Below are 17,633 nucleotides of genomic sequence, written 5' to 3'. Positions count from 1 at the left end.
CACAAAAAATTAGGTTCGTCATAAAAAATTGAACGATTTAGTATTTTTCGTCACTAAAAATTTTACGATTTTGCACATTCAAAATTTGGCCTAAACGGATGCGGCATCCGTTCGGCCCATGGTGGGGACGGACGTGGCACTCCGCCCCACCAATGGTGAGAACGGATGGCGCATCCGCCCGGCCCATGGTGGGGGCGGATGCGCCATCCGTTCTTGCCATGGGTCGGTCGGAGTGTCGCGTCCGCCCCTACCATGGGCCGAACGGATGCCGCATCCGTTTAGGCCAAATTTTAAATTTTTCTCTCAAATTTTTTTTCTCAAATTTTGAATCAAAAATTATGCAAAGGCTAAAATTGTCAAAAGATGGCGGTAGTAAGGAATTTAAGGGCGGTAAATAGCAATACCCATATTTTATTTTGTACCAAAAACAAACAAACAAACGTGTTACGACGGTTGCACCGTGGCAGAACGTGGTCCATCACGAGGTTTTCATTTTCGAGGTCTTTTTTTATTTATTTATTAGAGAAAACTATAAAAATAAATTTTGTAGATTGACCTGAGTTTAAATAAAAAAAAAATTAATAAATAATTTTTATCATTATAACATCAATTAAAAAAAATATAATAAAATATTATATTTATTATATAATATAAAAAAAATATAAAAAATATTAAATTATCTATTACTATTAGTATAAAAATCTAATATGTTAAAATAAATTTAATAACTTTTTATTGCTAAGTGTTTTTATTATTACTGTAAATAAAAAAATGGTATCATAAATTCAAAACAAAACAACATTCAACATTGGTATAATATAAATACATTAATATATAAAATATAATATACTATAACATCGTGCTGATCTGCTTACCAAAATAGAAATAAAAATATGGAGGATATTCTTTATCAAAAAAAAAAAAAATCATGGATGTACTTTATAAAACTAAAATGGAACATTTTTTATAAAAAAAATCGTTATAAACTAAAATGGGATTAATTTTTTAATTAAATTAATAAATTAATAGAAATGAAATTGATTGAGGTGAGGAAATGAGAGAATCATGGATTCCAATAAAAGAGGAAATATATCATATTAGTCTCTCCTGGAGTGAGAGTTTCGTTTTTGTCTCTCCGGTTGTGAGAGTTTGTTAATTTCTTTGCTTTTCTTCGGCAATCTTTGCCCGGCGGTTCTTGTTATTTTCTCCTTAACCCTAAGACGTTTTTGTCTGTGGGTTCTTTGCTCTAAATTTCAACTGTTGCTGCTGTGATATGGAATCGACGATGGATGGGTTGTTAATCACCGAGGAAGAAGAAAACGCCCTTGATTTCTCTTATCGAATCAGGCCGGCAGAGATCAAAACCCGAAATCTTTCTATGATAGGCAGGTTTGCTTCTGATAAACCAATTAATTTCTATGCTATGAAAAATCGGTTAGCAAGTTTGTGGAGACCTGGGAAGGGTATTGGCATTACTGAATTAAGGTCTAATCTCTATGAATTTGAGTTTTTTCATATAATTGATCGGGATAGGGTTGTTGCGGGGGGCCCTTGGTCCTTCGACAATTATCTGTTAGTTTGGAGTGAATGGCCTGATGGTGTATTACCAAAGGATATTCCTTTGCAATTTGTAGCTTTTTGGATACAAGTATATGATCTACCTTCAGGGGCATTTTCAGAGAGTATTAGGAAGCAGATTGGAGATTATATAGGAATATTTCAAGAGTATGATAATTCAGAAGAGTTAGGGGTAAGGCGTACCTTTTTGAGAATCCGTGTTAAGGTGGATGTTACTCAACCACTTAAGCGATGTAAACGAATTAGAAAAGCTCAACAGGAATGGTCATATATTCATTTTAAATATGAAAGATTGAGTATCTTCTGTTATATCTGTGGTATTCTTGGACATTCTGAAAGATTTTGTAATTCTTTATTCACTACTACTAATCTTCCAATCAAGCAGGAATGGGGTGAATGGTTAAGGGCTCCTATGAGAAGAGGAGGAGAACAGATTGGAGCCCGATGGCTCAGAGAATCTAGTGCAGGGTCGGGTCCTAGTATAAGTGCGGATAATCGAAGGTTTGTGTTAGGAGGTAAACTACAATCTGATTGTATAATGAGAGCAACTTTAAGAATGAAATCTGGGAAGGAAAATTCATCTTCTGTTGGGGGTGATCGACAAAATGAGTCTGAACCAACTAATGTGTCTATGGATCTTGGGGAAGAGGAGGGGATGGATTTAGTGGAACAGAAGAAAAGGAGACGAGATGATGCTATTATGCGTAGCAAAGGAGTTGAGAGCTCACATGAAGGGATGAATTCAATCAATATGGTGCTGGAAGTTTCTGGTGGTAATACGGATCTTTCAAGCCCCTCTGTCACAGAACCGGTGAGGCCTGCAGAGCAGGCTCACCGAGCATTATGAATTGCTTGAGTTGGAACTGCCGGGGCTTGGGGAACCCAAGGGCAGTTCGTGCACTGGGTGAGTTAATTAAAGCCCACAACCCTAAATTGGTGTTCCTTATGGAAACACTTGTCAATAAAACAAAAATTGAAATGATTAGGAGGCAATTTAAGTTTGAAGGTTGTTTAGCGGCTGATTGTGTTGGTAGGAGTGGGGGTTTAGCTCTTTTATGGAAAGAGAATCATGGTGTGTCAGTACAAAGTTTTTCCTCTCATCATATTGAGGTTATTGTTCACTCGGAGGATGGAGGTGATTGGAGATTGGTTGGTTTTTACGGATATGCTGATAGGGGTCGTCATCAAGATTCATGGCAATTGGTCAGGCAGCTGGCTACTAGATCGGATTTACCTTGGTTCATGGTTGGGGATTTTAATTGTATTATCAACCAGGAGGAGAAAGTGGGTGGAGCTCTGTATCCAAATAATCTGATGAACGCTTTTAAAGAAACAATTATTGATGCTGGGCTTGATGAATTAATTTTGACAGGAGTTCATTTTACTTGGGAGCGTGGTCGCGGAACTAATATGTGGATTCAAGAGAAACTTGATAGAGGTTTTGGTTCGGCAACTTGGTTTGAGAAATTTCCCTTTTATAATTTTACTATTCAAACCACTGCATATTCTGACCATACTCATTTGCTACTGCATACAACACCGAGACAGCAATCTGTCTTCAGGAATAGATTTCGTTTTGAGTCGGCTTGGGTGAAAGAAGAAGGATTTAATGGTATGCTGAGGGCGTGTTGGCAGGCTGAAGGGTCTAGAGCTGTGCTCCCAAAGCTTGTGGCATGTGCCGCGTCGATGGAGCAATGGGGAAGAAAGTTTAAACACCGTTTCACAAATCGAATTGTTCATTTTAAGCATAGGCTCTCAGTTTTAAGGGAGAGAACTGATCATCAATCTATTACGGACTACTTATATGCTAAAAGTCAGTTAAATCATTGGTTGGAAGTTGAGGAAGCCTATTGGAAACAAAGAGCCAAAGCATTTTGGTTGGTTGGAGGTGATGGAAATACCCGATTTTTTCATGCTCAAGTAAAAAATCGACAGCAACTGAACAAAGTGAAAGGCTTGAGAGATTCTGAGGGTATACTTCAAAAAGGAAAGGTTGAAATGGAGCAAATTGCACTGAACTATTTTAGGCAATTATTTGTTGTATCCAATTATCAACCTAATGATATTATGTCGGTAATGCCTCGAATTGTTACGGATGAAGTAAATAGAGATTTAACAGCCCCGTTTGTTATTTCTGAATTTAAAGAGGATATTTTTCAAATGTGCGCTGACAAATCGCCGGGGCCTGATGGTCTTTCTCCAGGTTTTTATCAACAGTATTGAGACTTAATTGGTCCTGAGATTTTCAATGCGTGTAAAGGCTGGCTCGATAGAAATGAATTTCCTGCTGAACTTAATGACACTATTATTGTGTTGATTCCAAAATGTGAGAACCCGGAATTGATGTCTGAGCTTCGTCCGATTGCACTCTGTAATGTGCTATATAAACTCATTGCTAAAGTACTTGCTAACCATCTCAAATCTTTTCTACCTGATATCATCTCTGAATCACAATCTGCTTTTGTTCCGGGTAGATCGTTAGTGGATAATGTGCAAATTGCATTTGAATCTCTGCACTATATGAAAAGAAATACCAGGGGTCAGTTTGGTGAGGTGGTGCTTAAATTGGATATCAGTAAGGCATATGATCGGGTTGATTGGCAATTTCTGAGGGATGTCATGATTCAAATGGGTTTTCAGGATAAATGGATTGAATGGATAATGATGTGCGTTTCGACGGTGTCTTATCAAGTTGTTAGTAGTGGTATGAACGTCGAACCAATTAAACCTGAACAGGGTCTTAGGCAAGGGGATCCTTTATCACCATACTTATTCATTTTGTGTTCTGGAATTCTTTCTCATTTAATCTTACAGGCTGAACAAGAGGGTGCTTTACACGGGTGTCGTGTTAAGAGGGCTGCCCCGAGTGTAAGTCATTTGTTGTTCGCGGATGATAGTTTCTTATTTTTTAAGGCAAATCTGGATGAGTGTCAGACGATCAGTAATATTTTGGCTCGATATGAGGAAGCTTCCGGGCAGGCTATTAACCATAGTAAATCTGGAATTTATTTCAGCAGCAACGTTTCCAGCGATTTGAGGATTGCTATTTCTGATCATCTGCATGTCCATAATCCGTTGGACACGGGTCGTTATTTGGGTTTACCGTCATTAATTGGTAAATCTAAATCTGTTGTATTTGCATTTCTTCTTGATCGGTTGACAAAACGTCTGAGTAGTTGGAGTTTCCGGTTTTATCTATGGCTGGTAAAGATGTATTACTCAAGTCAGTATGTCAGGCTATTCCTGTATTTTGTATGAGTACTTTTCTGATCCCACGGGCTTTGTGTGAGGAGCTCCAACGCATGATGAATTCGTTCTGGTGGGGGAAAAAAGCAAATGGAAGTCATAATATCCATTGGGCTAGTTGGAAGTGATTGAGTAAGCATAAGAAGAATGGTGGTCTTGGTTATAGAGAATTACATGAATATAATTTGTCTCTATTGGGAAAACAAGGCTGGAAATTTATTCAGAATCCACACAGGTTGGTAAGTCGTATTTTCAAAGCTAAGTATTTTGCTAATGATGCTTTCCTTTCCTCTGAATTGGGCAATAACCCCAGCTATGTTTGGAGGAGTGTGTGGATTTCAAAATCAGTCTTGAGTGTTGGTTTAAGATGGTCTATCGGTTCAGGTAGGCAGATTAGTCTTTGGAGTGATCCTTGGGTTCCTGGTAATCAAAATTTTAAAATTCAGTCTCCATGTCCAATAGGTGCTGAAGACCTTAAGGTGGCAGATTTGTTTATTGATGGAACTCGTATGTGGGACAGGGACAAAATTGAGAGTTTATTGATCCCAAGTGAAGTTGCTGAAATTTTGAATATCATTGTTCCTTTTTCTACTCGTAGTGATCAATTGATTTGGCATTGGACAAAAGACGGTATTTACTCCGCGAAATCTGGTTATAGAGCTATTGAGGTTCATAATGAAATAATGAATCATCAGGACGGTTGGGATGCTGTCTAGAGGTTAAAAATTCCTCCTCGGGTTCGTATGTTTTTATGGAAAGTTTGTTCCAAACCTTTGCCGACTCGGTGGCGTTTATCTTGTCGACATGTTCCGATTGCGTCATACTGTATCTATTGCCCATTGGAAATTGAGTATGATTTTCATCTTTTCTTAGGTTGTCCGGATGCAATTCGATGTTGGGAGGCAGCGGAGGTTATTGTGTCGGTATGTGGGAATGAAGATTTTAGTGATTGGTTTCTCAATTTTTGCTCTACGGCATCTGAGGTTCAAATTCATAAAATTGCTCTAGTTCTATGGTGTATTTGGCAAAAACGGAACATGTTAATTTGGAATCAAAAAGAGGAATCTTGGGTTGTGTTAATCAGAAGAGTGAAGGGCTGGTTTGAGGACTGGTTAAAAGCGCAGTGTCCGTGTCCTTTGTCGTCTTTGTCGCACAGCAGCGGGTCGCGGGGAGGTCGAACGAGCTGGAGTCCTCCACCTATAGGTACCTGGAAATGCAATTTGGATGCTGCCATCTTTATGGATGTTAATAAATGTGGTTTTGGAGCTGTATTGAGGGGTTCTAATGGGAATTTCAGGGCATTATATAGTTCTCATTGTGAAGGGAGAGCGGAACCGAAATTTGCTGAAGCTTTAGCTTTACGTCAATGTCTTCAATGGATTAACTCGATGCGGTATCAGCAGGTTTGTTTTGAAACTGATGCTAAATCTGTTGTGGATAGTATTCATTCAAATCGTGTTGATTTATCTGAGTATGGTCAGATAATTCTTGACTGTAAGATCATTTTACAATCTAGGCCTGATTTTTCTGTGTTATTTGTACCAAGGTTAGCGAATAGGGTTGTGCACAATATTGCTCGCAATGCTTGTTCTTATGCTAGCTCTTATGTGTCTTTCTTATTCCCTAGTTGGTTAGAGGAGTGCATTTGTACGGATTCTTTATCCTTTGTTTCTTAATTGATGTTTCCTTTATTAAAAAAAATAAAAATAAAAGAGGAATGTGATTCCCATTGTTCAATTAAAATTATAAGACTAAACATTAAAAAAATGGAATCATCCATTCTCATTCTCATTCCCTCTTTAATTTTGACTAATCAAACACCTTCTTAGAACAATTAAAAAAAATACTTTTATCCTGCACCAAATACTTCTCCAATTCAGGTCTGGGAGGATCTTTGAGTGCCTATCCATAATAAGTTTCGCATTAACTCGATTCAGATTTTGGGGATGGAGGATATGACAGTAGCTGACTTGATGTTGGAAGGGTTGAAGGGTTGGGACCGAGCAAAGATTTTGTGTTGCTTCAGTAAGGTCGAGGCGAATGCTATATTGCAAATTATTTTACCTTATTGGACATGTCAGGATGAGTGGGTTTGGAATTGGACGAAGGACGACGTTTACACAGCCAAGTCAGGTTATAAGGCAAGTGTCGCGACATTAGTTCAGGAGTGGATAGGAGGGATAGAAAGCATTGTGGAGTATGCAGTTACCGCCTCGTATGAAAAACTTTTACGACGGTTGTGTTAGGGTTGTCTGTTGATTAGGGAAAGATTGCTGCAACATCGAGTTGAAGTGTCGAGTCAGTGCGTTCTATGTGCCACCAATGTTGAGATGGAATGACATTTATTTCCTTGTTGTAGTTTTGCACATATTTGTTGGTAGGAAGCAGGTCTACCGTTGTTGGTTCATGCGGAAGAGAATATAAGGAAATGGCTGATGCAGTTGTTACAGACAAGACGGTGTCATGTGCTTGGTTTAATACCACATATATTATGCAACTTATTTTTCAAAATCATCATTTCTCGGAGTTTTCTCTCTAAACATTCACTTTATCTCTCATCATCAATTCTTGGAATATTTCAATTTTGAGATCGTCAATGGTTATTTTAACGGTGTCAGCAAAAATGATCCTTATTTTCTTGTGAAAATCTCAGTTATCTCCTAATCACACACACACACAAAAAAAAAACTTCAACTCCGTTTGAACAAAAAAATCACAACATACAATTGACAATGATTTTTTTTAATTTACCCTAAATTTTATTGAATTAATTAATTAATCTTTAAATTATTTAAAATTTTAATAATAAATTTGAATCAAAATTAAAGGAAACAATATTTCTTTTATGAAAATAAGTTACATAAAAAATTAAAAAAATAAATAAATATTATTATTATATTGATGTTGTCTCAAATACATTAATTACATTGTGTATATATATTAATTATTTTTATAATATTTATTTTGTATTTTTGGGCATATCACGAGGTAATCCTGGAGGGTTCAGATTACCGCGACGGCACTTTTAAGCCATGTCCATATCCAGACTAATCTTCATTCGCTGGTTGGTATGCATCTCAAATGGATGGGACAGCTGGCCCAAAGATTTAATATTGCTCCATACCAAGAGTGGAGTTTTTATAATATTTATTTAACTAAGAGACTCAATGGTATTTATTTTAAGATATTGATAAATAGTTATATATTTATTGTCAAATAAAATAAATATATTTCTTGAAGGTTTATATCATACATATAAACAAATACGAATACGAGTTGTCGAGTTACCTCTTGTAGCGCAGAAATCTATTGAGTTGATTGTAGAGGAAGAACAACGGAAGAATGGAAACCACAATTTTTATATTACCGGTCATGAATCAACTACTTCAAGATTAGTCGGGAGAAAACACGATGGATCCACGAACTAATAGCATTGGAGAGGCAAAGGAGATGGAGGCGCAGTGGAGGGTGAAGATGGAGGTTACTAGCTCTCTCTCTCTCTCTCTCTCTCTCTCTCTCTCTCTCTCTCTCTCTCTCTCTCTCTCTCTCTCAACTTATGCATTAGGGTTTAGGTTAAATGGGGTGTAGCTATCTAGTTATAGCCACCAACTGGGCCTAAAACCAAGTTACTCATTTAACCTATATCCGATCCATTTCCTTTACAAACGTATTATATTTAGCCGGTATCAAATATTTATAACATCTCTCGCTCGCACATAATGGAACATATTCTTTATCTCTTCTCATCCTCATTCATACTTGCAAATTGCTCGTGCGATGATATACACTCGAGAGCTCTAACGTTATATACTCATTAGAGATATATAGCTGCTCGATGAACATGTATCAAATCTATAACTATACACTTCTTGAAGATATATAGCCTTTTGAGTGAACACATGGATCGTTGCAGGTTGTATGCTCTATCCCAAATCTATATCACAACCATATATAATACATTGATCTCATTACAATTTTCTATTTTCATAAGTATGCACATATGCATAAATGTCATGACGGTGAAATATAGTAATGCTTAGATGTGATCAAATGGAAATCTTTCTCTCTTACTATGTGTCTTCCATCATAAGAAGATTCATGTATTATGTATTCCAATTTGTAATTCCAGATTATAAATAAACTTTATTTTTGTTATTTTATTTGTATTTCGTTATTTTGTACAGATTGATTATTACTAAGAAACACATCATCAAATTACTTCAATAATGATCATGTTTTAGCTTTTCTTACATGGTCTAAAAATTAATACTTACATGTGTTCTTTCCATTCTGGTTAGTTGTGAATATATCATCGAAAATATATTAGAAATAGTAGTGGAATCATGTTGAGTCAAACTCATGGCAATCCTCCTTAAGCATTTATCCACATCCTCACCAACAAGAAGTATGTTGTAAGTTTCCATGTTAGAGGTAGCAAGAGGCACGTTGTATGTCCATATGTTGGAGGTGACATTGACCCTTATTGAATCAAAATCTAATAAACTCATAATAGTTTATTAGGTCTACATTCAAATTTATGAATTTTTCATATGGTTTTCTTTTTAGAATATCTAACTTAACCTGCAAAATAAATAAGACGCCACTGATCGATTGAAAACATTTGATGCTTAACTCAATAAACTCTTTAGGATTACAATTCTTAATAATGAATATCAAGTAATATTGTAAAATGGAAATTGGTACCTTGAAAGTACTAAAGCCTTTATGTAAGAGATATGGAGTCCTAATTGGAATAAGACCGGTCTTTTATACTCCATGCTGTTGGTCCCTTATAAGGTTGCAAGTATAGTTCCAATGGGGGGGGGGTTAGGAACTATTTAAACTTTTTTCGCAATTAGGGCAGACTTCTTTTTCTAAGGAAAAAGGTTTTAACAGCGGCGCTGAGTAAACAGCAAGATACTGGCTTAGTCAACTGGTGACTAGGTCAGTTTCTTAGCTTGAGTCAGGAGATAGCACTTAGAGTCTATTCCTGAGCTCAGATGTTCAACACGCACAACTCAACTTGACCTCTTTACTTGGTCAGTTTTTGGTTATTTTAAGTAAGCAGTATATATAAGGAGTTAAAGGTAAGAAATACTTTACTCAGCAGATTTATCCAGGTTCGGCTTCTTCTAAGCCTACGTCCTATCCCCGGAACACGTTCCGAGATTTCGAATCCTCTAATGAGCTCTTTAAAGGTAGAGCCTCAAACCTTTTACAATCTTAGCAACTGAGTATAACAAGAGTACCTTCCTCTATACCTCTACTCAATTCTAATCTCACGCTGAGTACTATAACCGAGTACTCAGCCTCTCCTTTCTATCTCTAGAAATGATAAGTGTTTGTCCTATACAATGATTTGCTAAGACACTTTAGACGATTGAAATAATCACTCTAGACTTTTACACAAATATATGAAATGTAGTGTAAGATTAGCTTTGCTTCTTTGCTTGCAGAACTTGTGTAGGAATTTGGTCAGCGTAATGGCTTGATCAAGTTCTATTGTTGAATGAAGCTTCCGATGGCACTATTTATAGAGACGTCTGGGCATCGGTCATTTCGAATTTCGAAATAACCGTTGGAGGGAAACGGCTTCCTGTCGTTGTCATCCTGACTTGCTCAGAGCTCTCGGCCAATCAGATTTGTGTATCTTCTGTCCTCGGTCAGCTCAGCAGACTGTCTCTCCTTTTATGGTAAAGTCAACTAGACAGCATACTGTGTCGTCTGAACTTTACCCAAAGTAGAAATACTTTGCCTGGAAGTTTTCATTAGCCAGCTGCTGTCTTGTACGCTTTGTCGAGTCTACTCAGCAGCTTCATCTTGAAGTTGTTCCCGAAGGTCTTCTAGATCCTTCTCTTGCTGAGTTGCGTTTTGTCCAAAGCGACAACGTTTCAACAAACGCGGGCCGAGTTGCACTGAGTTGTTTGACTTGGGCCTTGACTTTCGTATTGGGCTTGGGCCTTTTAATTCTTGTGTCTTATAAACAATTTTAACTCAACATTGAACAAACACATTAGTAGAATAAATCAAAGCATTTAAACTTAGTGTGTTTAGAATATGTATTTCAATTATACTTAAACAATTTTGTCAAATCAAAATTATGTGGAAAGGTGTTTCAACAAACTCCCCCATTTTGATGTTGGCAAAACTATTCAGCGAGGAACTCAGTATTGAGCTCCCCCATGATAGTTGACCTAGTATAACTTAGCAAACTCCCCCGTAAGGGTTGAGCTACTGACTTAGTTTAACTCTAAACATTTAAAGGTTTAATTGAGTAAGTCTAAGGTCAGTTTTCAGATATAGGTCAGCTTTTTCAACATATTCTATTTACTCAGTATTAAGCGGAAGGTTTAATCATATAGAATGCGCTGAGTAATTTGTTGTTCAATGAGTTCTTAACAGACAATGTTTTATAAACACATAGGTCAATGTCAAACATGTTATCAGCATTTGATTCAGTCAATAAGTTTTATAAGTATTAAACATAGCTGATTTAATTGAAGATACATAATGACTCAGTACACAGTAACATATATCATAACTCAGGAATAAAATTAAAGATGCAGGTATGATATATTGATAGTAGTCAATGTGTACACAACAAAACTTATAGATAAGGCATATAGATTACATCTGACTTAGTCTATACTGAGCTAGCCTATCTATTTCTTTTTCTTGTGTTGAGACTGACTTCGCTCATGCTGAGCTCTAGCTGCTTGTTCTTTCTCCCCCGTTTTGTCAGCATCAGGAGGAGGAAGTCTGAAGGCATCAGTTAAGACAGCTCGAGTCAGTTCTTGGGACAGCTCCTTAAGTTTCTCAGCGCTTTCATTGACGCCGTCAAAAATTGCAACTCCATCAGCTGATACCTCTTCGGGTATGTTGAGGTTAGCAGCGCTGATCATGTTGACGACAAACGCCTGAGATTTGCCTTGCCAGATGAGTGCTTCAGTAAGACCAGCAATGACTTGGTGAAAGGTCTTTAAAAGAGCTGTGTCGTAATACTGACGTTGAATATTGGTATGACGAATGTGGTTGAAGGTTTGGCGTGTGATAGACAGCATCTCATTCTGTTTCATTGCGTCAGTATCCATCTCTTGCTTATTCAGATTTAGCAAGCGAATAGCCTCACCAATTTGCTCCACTGAGCACTGATTGTAAGAAACCATTTGCTCATTTGTCTTGAGTTGCTCGGTGTGAAGCTGAGCAAAGAGCATCTTGATTTCAGATGAAGTGGCATAGTCGGGGTTCACAGCTGACAAGTTCTGAACTAGTTGGTGTAAAGAGTTCAAGTGTTGCACAGTTGTCAGCTGTATCTCAGCCAGCTTGGCGATTGAATCCTGCTTAGCTTGCTGTCCTTGATAGGAAATGAGGATATTCAGCAAGTCCTTGAGTCCCTTAACTTCGTTGAGAAGCTGAGTGACCTGGGAGAGCTGAGTGGTCTCAATAGATGAAGACTCAGCAGCAGGAGGAGTGGACTGTTGAAGGTCTCTGATCAGAGCTTGCACTGAGTCGATTATACGCTTGCCAGACTCAGTGGCATTGAGATAACTCTGAGATCCTTCAGCAACATCAGTGTGACCGGTAGGAAGAGGAGTGAAAGGAGTGACCTGGTCAGTGACTGGAATGACGTTTTCAATCTGCACTTGAGTTTCAAGTATAGTTGATTGATCGGCAGAGAGATGAGTTGGAGAAGTAGTAACTCGAATACTGTCGGTGCTGACGGGGGCGGATATGTTTGGAGTCAGCACCATGCTTGGAGTAATAGCATGAACAGTAATCGGCTCAACCTGACTTGTTGAGGTGGCAGAGGCATTTTGGTCGGCATGTTCCTGTTGAGAAGAAACAGAGGTTTGCTTTTCTAAGGACGCCGATGTAGTAGAAGTTGGTTGGCGTTTGAAAAATTTGAGCTTAACTGAGGAGGGGTCCTTGGTTGTCTTTGAAATGACAAAGTCAGGAAGAGTTGGTGGTGGCACAGGAGGTTCACTGACAGGCTTCTCACTGGACTTAACCAACTTTCTTCTTCTACGAGGTGGAGTGACAGTTTGACTAGGATCTCCTGAGTGAGAAGGTGAAGATTCTTGTTGCTCATCATGAGGCTGGTCAACTTGCTCTTGGACTGGATCAACATTATGTTGGTCAAGTACTTGCTCATCTCCAGCAGCCAACCCAGCATTGGCCTGCTCAGTCTCATGTTCACTGGCTGTCTCCTCAGAGTCCTCAGCGTCATCCTGACCGCTGGCCTCTTCTTCTTCTTCTTCTTCTTCTGTACTATCACCATCAAGTTCTTCCTCAACCTATGCAATGAACTGATCATCCAAATGCACCTCATCTTCTTTAGACTCAGCTACATTACCTTGACATTGGGTGAAGTGAGAGTCACCCGGTACAACAAAGTCAGTAGGTATGGCGTCTAAAGGAGTCAGTGTAGAAGGCTTCTGCTTCTTCTGAGGTTGCTCAGTAGTTTCCTCAGTTCCAGGCTCACCTTGCCTGCTTCGTTTCTCAGCTGACTTACCAGCTGACTTCTGCCTTTTAGCTGGAGACTCAACATCTTTGGAAGGAGTCTCAGTAGTTTTTCTTTTTCGGGAAGCTGGGGCATTAGTCCTTCTCCCTTTCTTTGGGACATCAGTTCCCTCAGCTTGCTGTTCAGCAGCAGCAGCTTTACCTTTCTTCAAAGGTTGTCCGAATTTTAATGCTCTCAGCGAAGCCGCTGTGATCTCAGATCCTCGAGTCTTCTCCTCACCTTCGAGATCAACTTTGTGGTCAAGTAGGATTCTGGTGATGAGCGATCCTAGCCTCAATGTGAAAGTACTTCGAAGGAAGCCAGCAACAAGAAAGACTGGCATATTGATTGGTGTGTACGTCAGCATATGCCATATAAAGCATTGCTCGAAGTTCGTTGCTGAGGTAGTGCAGTTGATCTTCATATAGATGAAATAGGTCAGCAGATAATGAGCCATCTTCTGGTGCTGACCCATAGATGAAGCTGAGACTTCTCCTGAGTGGCCCTCAGGTTTGCAGAAGTTGATTGCATACCCAGTGCCATCCTGATCTCCAGATCTCCTCAGCCTTGCTCCCTCAGTTTTTAATTTGAGCAGATTTCCTAAGTAGAGAGGGTTGATAAAGATGGTTTTCTCTTTCACCACTGTACACAGATAGTCAGGATTGTCATTTGCAATGCGGAGGTTGTGGTAAAACTCCTTTACCAGGTCAGGGTAGGTGGGATCCCTAATCGAGAACAACTCGGTCCATCCATTCTGTGAAATCCACTCACAGAAGGGTTGTTCGTTCTGTACGAAAGCTTCAGATACCCATCTTGAGGGCTCAACCTTCCATTCCCGTACGTTTTCGAAGACCTTTGTGTAGGTCCTGACATTATTGCCCTTACCAGAAGAGGAATGGCCAGCTTTTCCTTTGCTGGGTGTGGGAGGATTTCTTGTAGGTTCCGGCACAGAGGTTTGCCTGGAAGTGTCATCGGAGCTGGGCTTAGAGTGGCTAGCACCGGAGATGTTGTAGGAAACCTTAGTCATTGTTGAGGATGGGAAAGCTTAGAGAGGTTTTTAGAGAGAAAGTATTTCTTTGCCAGAGAGTTCGATAAGCGTAAAGAATAAAAATGGGGAATTACCCATTATTTATAGAGGTGAGGAATGGATCTTATCGAATCCATGTGTCAGTTTTGCCTCGGGATTGTGAACCGACAATAATCCTGGCATTTATGACACATTCGACGCGTACGTCATCCTAGGTGTCTATACGCGTGCTTTTGCAATTATTCTAACGGATCTAACACTCAGCGTTTAGAATGCCAAGCGTTTGATATTCTGAGTGGTCAGTATTGCATTAAACGGATGATTTCTAAGTTTAAGACTAACTTACTCAGTGTGCAAGTTTACTCAGTATTTGCTGTTTAATTAATTTCAATGAGTACACAGCAAAAACAATCATTCAGCATAGAAATTCACTCAGCATGCATATTCATTTAGTTCAGGAATTTACTGAAGAGGATTAAACATACCAATAGCTTCTCTCAGTATGCTGAACTGCTCACGAGCCAGTGGCTTCGTGAAGATATCAGCAAGCTGTTCGTCCGTTGGGACAAAGGTCAGCTTGATCTCACCTTTGAGTACATGGTCTCTAATGAAGTGATGTCTGATGCTGACATGCTTCATTCTGCTGTGTTGAATTGGGTTCTTTGAGAGATCAATTGCACTTTTGTTGTCACATTTGACTTCAATTGTCTTTGTTTGAACACCATAGTCTTCAAGCTGTTGCTTAATCCATAGGACTTGAGCAACACAGTGACCAGCAGCAATGTACTCAGCTTCAGTGGTAGACAAGGCTACTGACGCCTGCTTTTTGCTGAACCAGGATACAAGACAGCTTCCTAAGAAGTGACATCCTCCAGAGGTGCTTTTACGTTCTAGCTTATCCCGTCCATAGTCAGCATCAGTGTATCCGATGAGTGTGAAATCATGAGTATTTGGATATCATAAACCTGCGTTCACTGAGCTTTGCAAATATCTAAGGATTCTTTTTACAGCAATGTAATGAGATTCCTTAGGGTTAGATTGATATCTAGCACAGTAGCATACTGAAAACTGAATGTCCGGTCTACTGGCTGTTAAGTAAAGTAGAGAGCCTATCATACCTTGATATAATTTGCTGTCTACTGACTTACCATTCTCGTCAGCGCAGAGGATAGTGTCAGTGCCCATAGGAGTGGATATTGGCTTGCAATTCTCCAAGTCATATTTCTTTAATATCTCCTTGGCATATTTGGCTTGACTGATGAAGATGCCATTCTTTCCTTGTTTAATTTGAAGACCGAGGAAGAAGCTAAGTTCTCCCATCATGGACATTTCAAACTCAGTCTGCATTTGTTTGCTAAACTCCTTGCACATTGATTCGTTAGTTGCACCAAATATTATATCATCAACATAAATTTGGGCCAGCAGGGTATCTTTACCCTTTCTCTTAATGAATAAGGTTGTATCAGCTTTGCCCCTGACGTAATTTCTAGTCAGCAGGAAACTGGTCAGCCTCTCATACCAAGCACGTGGTGCTTGCTTGAGGCCGTACAGAGCTTTTTTGAGTTTATAAACGTGGTTAGGGAATTTATGGTCCTCAAAACCTGGAGGTTGATTAACATAAACCTCCTCGTTTATAACTCCATTAAGAAATGCACTTTTGACATCCATTTAGAATAATTTAAAGTTCATGTAAGATGCATATGCACATAGAATTCTAATTGCCTCTAGCCTTGCCACTAGGGCAAAGGTCTCACCGTAGTCAATACCTTCTTGCTGACTGTAGCCCTGAGCTACAAGCCTTGCTTTGTTCCTGACTATATTCCCTTGTTCATCCATCTTGTTCCTGAAGACCCATCTTGTTCCAATGGTCTTTTGACTCTTTGGATGAGGCACTAGCTCCCATACATCGTTTCTTCTGAATTGATCGAGCTCCTCTTGCATTGGGTTTATCCAGAATTCATCGTACTCAGCTTCAGCGAAATTCTTCGGTTCTTGAACTGAGACGAAAGCAACATTGCTGAGGTACTTCCTGAGTTGATTCCTCGTCATCAGGGTATTCCCAGCAGAATCAAGGATTGCACTTTCTGAGTGCCCTCTTGGAATCCTTATCTCTTTAGGTAGATTTATGTCTTGTGCTGTCTGTGTTTCAACAATCTCTGCAGAAGTAGATGGGTCAGTAAAAGTAATTTTTGGTTCACTCTTACTCTTGGTCAGCCTTTTCGTGAATGACTCAGTAGCTGGTTCTTGGTCAGCGGTGGTTACTGAGTGTGGATCATCTTCGGTCAGCGGCTGGTATCTACCTGCAGGGTTAGTTTCGTCGAACTCTACATGTACTGACTCTTCTAAAACTTGAGTTTGCTTATTAAAAACTCTGTATGCTTTGCTGTTTGTTGAGTAGCCCAAAAAGATAGCCTCATCAGCTTTTGAGTCAAACTTTGCTAAGCTATCTTTGGTATTTAAAATAAAACATTTACAGCCAAAGGCACGAAAGTATCCAATATTGGGCTTTCGTCCTTTCCAAAGTTCATAGGGGGTTTTCTTGAGTATAGGTCTAACTAGAGCCCTATTAAGAATATAGCATGCTGTGTTAACAACCTCTCCCCAAAAATACTTTGGAAGCCTATGCTCATCCAACATTGTCCTGACTATTTCAACCAGAGTTCTGTTCTTCCTTTCTACAACCCCATTTTGTCGAGGTGTTCTAGGAGCAGAAAAATTGTGGTCAATGCCGCTGGCTTCACAGAATTCAACAAACTTTTGGTTTTTGAATTCTCCACCATTATCACTACGGATGTGAGCTAATTTTAGGTCTTTATCATTTTCAATTTTTCTAACCAAATTTGAAAATGTCTCAAAGGTCTCATCTTTGCTGGTCAGCAAGATGACCCACGTGTACCGAGAGAAGTCATCTACAATGACCAAGGAAAATCTTCTTCCACCCAGACTCAGCGGCTGGACTGGACTGAAGAGATCCAAGTGTAGTAACTCTAACGGACGCTTAGTTGAGACAATATTTTTGCTGTGAAAAGATTGTTTGGTTTGTTTTCCAGCTTGGCAAGCGTGGCATAATTGATCTTTTTCAAATTTAAGTTCAGGCAGTCCCTCAACCAATTGCTTTCTTGCTAGTTTGGCCAGGAGGTCCATGCTTACATGACCAAGTCTCCTGTGCCATAGCCAGGAATTCTCTTCCTTTGATACTAAGCACATAGTTTTTGAAAACTTTTTCTCTAAGTCTAGCATAAAGACATTATCTATGAGAGGAGCAGTTAAGATTAACTCACT

Source organism: Euphorbia lathyris, chromosome 9 (assembly GCF_963576675.1).
Source record: "Euphorbia lathyris chromosome 9, ddEupLath1.1, whole genome shotgun sequence".
In the NCBI taxonomy this organism is placed as follows: Eukaryota; Viridiplantae; Streptophyta; class Magnoliopsida; order Malpighiales; family Euphorbiaceae; genus Euphorbia; species Euphorbia lathyris.
This window is presented reverse-complemented; position numbering follows the sequence as displayed.